The 6,000-nt window shown below is 37.6% G+C and overlaps 1 protein-coding gene across 9 annotated transcripts in view; it reads left to right on the top strand.

Annotated features, from left to right (window-relative positions):
• The window catches only part of MTCL1 (microtubule crosslinking factor 1), a 103,841-nt gene that overhangs the window by 60,510 nt on the left and 37,331 nt on the right, over positions 1 to 6,000 (top strand). The gene's annotated exons all lie outside the window — the stretch shown is intronic.

The following is a 6,000-nucleotide window of genomic DNA, read 5'->3' as shown; positions in this document are numbered from 1 at the left end:
CGGAGGCCTTAGTAACTCTGAAACTTCCGATTAAGTCTGGAAAAAGAGAATGCTGGCTGGGACAGCTGTGTTTGTCATTAAGCAATAATAAACACTAGAAAGAGGGAGCTTCAGGGCGGCTGGTAGCCAAATCGCAAAATGTTGTACTGAATACCAAAGAAAGAGTGTCCCTTCATCTTAATGCAGGTAATTCTTTGCTTTTTTTTTTTTTTTTCTTTGTATGTGTGTTTTAAACTACCCTGACAGTGTAGAGTTTTGGTAGTATTAGAATAATTAATTTGTTCAGGAGCTTCTCTTCCAACTTTTCACATTTACAAGTGATAATAAACCTCAGAAGGGATATCTGATAAATCCAGGACACTGTAAGTCTGAAAGGCTGAAAGGTAAAGTCTTTCTTCCTCAGCTGTAAAATAGGAAGATGAGGTGGAGAAACCTTGCAGTTCACCAATTTTATTGGTCAATAGTCATGGTAGGTTAAGTCAGAAAATGACCAAGGCAAATGCTTACAATATTTCTGTTTAAATTCTGTCATCTTTATTAATTCTCTGTTACCTTAGATCAGCCACATTATTGTATTGCTGTGTACATGTGAGCCCTTTTTAAGATTAGGGAGTTGGGTAATATGGGCACAATCTCTCTTTTTTCCCTTTCCCAAGATGAGACGGTATGCAACTGTGTACAGAACTGTTTAAACACCGGTTGGATAGTTTTTACACCACATACTGACAAGAAAGAAGCCAGGAATTATAATCAAAAGGAGAGAACATCCAGATGTGCTCAAAAACTGAGCAAGGATGCAGTTTAAATGTCCCAAACTAAGAAAATGTTTAAAGCTAAGGTGTTTGTTTCAGTCAGTTTTACTTAAACAACAAAGAATATCGCACTGCTTTTTACTGAAACTTTTCAGTGGGTGGACAGCCAGTTGAAATCGTATAATCTGTAATAATTAAGACCAAGTGAAGCAGAAGAACCCTCCAAATAACTTTGTATGTTATCAATTTAATTTTTTTCTTTTTTAATTGCATACACTGCCTCAACAGAAAGCTACCATTCTTTTGTGCCAGATGAAAGACCAGGAAAAAATATTTTTCAAATACCAAAGGGCTTTTCTTATTACCACAGAAATTTCAGATGGAGACTTAAACCATTCCATTCCCACAGTAGAGATGGCTGCATGTAAGCTGCTATCTGCTTTAACTTACGAAGTGAAAATACTCACATTGTCCAGTGGGTCATATTGATTGATGATCTTCTTACTGTGTATGGACTTTCAGCGTGAGAAGAACACATTTCATTTCAGTTAGGCAAATGATTTCTTTATATGCAAGCAAACCCATTTTTCTAAAGCCCTTTTTTTCCAAACTGAATTTTAAATTGAAAATGTCCCAAGCAGTGCTGAGCAGCTTCCATTTAGCTATTTTCTCTGTTTTTAAAAATGAGCATCATAGGAGCCTAATTGTTTGATTAAATACAATAAATGCAGACTGACTTCTCCTAGAAACTACCCTGTAGCCTAACTGTAAACATCTGCCTTTGTTTGGTCTTTGCACTGCAGTTGTTAGTGCAACAGTATTATTAGAATGTATTTGCATATTAAAGAGGTGGGTTAGAGTCAGTCCAAGGGAAATTATATCTTGAAATTGCCTTAAGAGCAGGGCTTTGTTTTCTCGCTGAAACGAGCTGTTCAGCTGCTGTTGCAAGAGGCTGGAGCCCATTGGGGTGGATGTTCGATCCATTATTCATGATTTTAGTAGAGCTGGGTTATGGTGGGAGGGGGAAATGATTCCTCACCATCCAAAGAAAAAGCAAGTGAACAGGCAAGAATCTCCATAACTGAAAGGCATGGCAAAACTAAAAAAGGTAATGCAATGCTTTATGGAGCAAATGCCTGGTACAAATCAAAGGATTACTATGGCAACAAATGGAAACCTGTGTAAAATATGATTAAAAAAATTTCATCTGGTGGATTTTACCCTTTCTACCAGTGGAATAGCCATAAACAAAATGCAGCTTCCTTAAAGCAGGCTGCAGACTTCTCATGTTTATTCAGAGGTAGTAAGACATTCTGGAGAAGAAAAAACTCTTTCAAAGTATCCCTTTTTTTTTTTTTTTTTTTTTTGGTATTTAATACCAGATGTTCCAAAATTGAGCTGTATTTCCTAGCAAATTCTTATTTTTCAGTGACAGGGTATCATTTCTGCTCTTAGCTGTGTAAGTAGGTATGTATCACCAAAGGCAAAAGTACTCATCTTTGCATTTTAGGTTTGAATATTGTGATTAGTTTTATACACACCTTTTAAAAACTCACATATCTGTTTCTCTGTACAAAAATGCCACAAAATTTCAGTTCCTCCAGTTTTATGGAAAAAGAATCACTGGTTTGATTTAATTTAAAAGGTACAATTTGTCACCAGAGAATTAAAATAAAAGCAGATACGGCAGGAAAGGTGAGAGCATATCTTCAGAAGCAAGTTTTTTGCGAGTTCTATTAGTAGGTAGGAAGAGGTCACATTGAGGAATAATTTCTTCTAGGCCATTCTTAATCTGTTTATCCATTTTTCTTACTTATTTTGCCCATAAGAAATATGGAGCAGATCAATTAGTATAAATTAATTTCTGGGTTAAATGTGAACCAACCAAATACAGTGATGTGCAATTTAGGTAAGTCACTATATCACGTGCTTTGAGTCAAGTCTTCAGTATGGATACGTTTTGGACATGTGAGAATTTTGGTCTATATTTTGAATATTCTATTTTTAGCTTGTTTTAGAGTCTGTGCTCCTTCCGTGCAACTTTCACTGAGAAGTTTTCAGCTGGATGGCATTCACAGCAGCTCCCAGACGTGCGCTGAAAATTTGCACATCCTTTCTCTTGCCCTGATTTAAGATATTGTTTTCCCAGAAAAGAAACAGTGAATGTTTTATACATTGTGACTTTTCTTTATGAAAGAAAGAAAGAAAGAAAGAAAGAAAGAAAGAAAGAAAGAAAGAAAGAAAGAAAGAGAAAGAAAAAGGGCACCAAGTACATAGAAAGTTGCATTTCTTAGTGTCCTCTGTTCCTCCAATTCAAAGTTGTGGGAAGAAGAAAGACAAACTGGTGCTGACAGTATTCCTTCCCACCAAGATTAGGAGCAGCAAGAATAATTTACTTTGATGAATTGTATTCTTTCTTGCTAAGCAAGATTCCCTAAAGGTTGACCACATAATGGCATAAAAGACCCTTTATGATGTAAATCTGGATATTCCAGTCCTAACTGAACTCAATGAGACTTTGTATACTATCCATACAACGAGATGGATTTTTAAAGACCTGGAGCAAAGTGTTCTGTGTTTTCATAAAATAAGAGACTCATAAGCACAGACAAATAACCACAACTGTCTATTTTACACTAGTGAATGGAATATACGCCATATATTTTTAAGTGTGAAAGGAGAAGAGTACATCTTCAGAAGTAGCCTCTGAGGATTCAGTTAGATGTGTACTGCATGTAAAAAACTAGTACAAAAGACATTGGAAGTTTCTATCAAGTCTTTGTTGTTGTATGCAAGCAATGGTCAGCTGTGAAGTATAAAAAAGTAGTAGTTTTTAGTCTGTGTGGTCTAAAGCATTATAACATGGCATCTGGTGAGCAGCATAAAGTGTTCTTTTGGCTTCCTTGGAATTGCACACAAATGCTGGAGAGCATCTTTCTACCCTGCATCCTTAGGCCTTATTTTGCTCCATCCCTCTTGAAAAAAGGCTAAAAAGAATTGTTGCGTATAAATCGATTGAATTTCCAGGCAAACTGAGGTTTGAAATAGCTATGGTAAAATAGAGAAAACAGACAAGTAAAACACAGCCATACCTCATGGTGCATGGCAATCATAGTAAAGCAGTCATTGTAAAAACGTGGTTTTATGTGAGCTGAAAAGTAACCTGAAAAGCCTTCAGCGTGCTGACAGGGGCAGAAAGATGTTGGTGGAGTGAGCTGTGGTGAAGCTCGCAAACTGTGCATGACTTTTCTCTGACTGTCCTCTTGAGGTAAAGACATCGGCGTGGATTAGCTTGTTCTGGAGTGATAACAGGTGAGATAAAATGACTTGGCAGGAGGACTTGGCACCATCTGTCCGAGATGATGAGGGTGAAAGTAGACCTGGAAATGAAATAATTTGGGTTTCATTGGAAACTTTTGGTCGTTGTGGAGCTGCAGAAGAGGTGCACCTGTTTCTGTGACACTGTGTTGGAGTAGCACTAGCCTGTAGTTCTCGTTATAGCGTGTTTCTGTGTCTCGTTGTAGTGAGTTTGTGTCCTGTTTCTGTGGTGTCAGTATGTTGTGTGGTGGCTATCACATTTGGGGTGTTTTCTGTTCCTCCCGTAGCGCATCCATTAATGAGAAAAAAGGAGAGAAAGAATGGAAATTAGCAGGATATCAACTTTCATGTTGATTTTGTAGCAGTGTTGCTTTACAAAACAAAAACACAGTTGTGCCAGAAACTGCATCCTGCTGATTAGATGGTAGGGGCCTGATTTCCACATATGAGCAAACAGGCATCCACCAATGCAATGTCAGGTGCCTGAACTGCATATACAAATATGTATGCATTCTATATTTACGATCCAGACATTTAGCAGCAATCCATTAGGCCCTTAAGCAGCCTTATCTCCCTTGATTTGAGCAATACTAATCCCGCTGCACTTACTAGAAATTACATTATATGAAATGATAGACTGTGAAGAGCCCTCAGGTTGCACTGGAAGAAAAAGGTTGTGCAGCTCTGCATTCATGCATTAGCTGATCTTCAGCATGTTTGCCGCTTATAAAAATATATCATCCTTGAACAGGCAAAGCAATTGTAAAAGGATTTGCACCGTTGAGTGTGCATGTAGTAGCATATCTGCCTTTGTGATGCATTTAAACTCTTCCTAGTAATTACAGAAGTTGTCATGTAATCCCAGTGCCCAAGCTTCCTGGAACTTGGCTTTGCATGGGCTGCATGTTTTAAAAAATTTGCGCAAGTTCTTCATTTTCCTGTCCTAACTTTGCAGACACGAGATGTTCTCAGTGTATATGTAACTGTGTAGCTCCAATTAATATTAGTCTGAATTGCAACATACGATCTCGTAGCAAATCATTGTTGATTGGAAAACACAAGTGCGAAGTGAATAGTGAAAAATTCAAACCTTGGCTTCCTGGGAAAAGTTTTTGCTGCTCTGATTCAGCTCCCAGTTTCAGGAGTCCAAAAATGAACATTACTTCTAGCTGCCCAAGTATGTAGTCCTATTACTCTAGAGAGAGTCACATTAAGATCAGTTATACTTCCTATATATTTCAAATTAATAACATTCATTTTTACAAGAATTGTGCTGTCTCCATTTCCTGAGACACGTTATAAGACTTTTTAAGTGATTATTAGCAACAGGAGAGAGTTGCCATGTTGTAACTGTTTTTGCCAGAAACAATTTGCATGATTCTGACTAATTTTGAACTCCTAAACAGAAGAAACACACCTTTTTTTAAAATTACACCTGAATTAATTGGGTACATTGGTTCTTATTTATCATGTTCCTAAAGAAGCCTCATCAGAAAAAAAGAATGCAGAAATTACTGATGAAAGTAATTTTTCCTTTGTTGGGTGAGATGTACCTGAGTGTAACTATCACATGATTTACAAATAATTGCACAGAACTGTCAAATCCCATTGCAAGCAGTTCTTTCCAAATTATTTCTGAGACCAAATTGGCCTTGTGCAATAAAACATGTCTGCAGACACGTTAATGCCTAAAACAAAGTGGGTAAGGCAGTTAATGTGGTAGCTCGCTCTCATCTCAGTCACCTACACGCCTTTCTGCATGCTGGAAGTGTCACTTCTTCAGGTACAACACAGACGTGCACAAGTCAGTAAGGGTGTCAAGTGAAGAAGGAACTTAGAGGGCCCAGAAAGTAGGTGTAGGTGACTTCTGTTGCTCAGTGGAGTACAGTCCTGCAGGTGGTTTATAGGATACTTCTGTGTGCCTTATCTC

The sequence above is a fragment of the Cygnus olor genome, chromosome 2, assembly GCF_009769625.2.
Source record: "Cygnus olor isolate bCygOlo1 chromosome 2, bCygOlo1.pri.v2, whole genome shotgun sequence".
Taxonomy (NCBI): domain Eukaryota; kingdom Metazoa; phylum Chordata; class Aves; order Anseriformes; family Anatidae; genus Cygnus; species Cygnus olor.
This window is presented reverse-complemented; position numbering and strand designations above follow the sequence as displayed.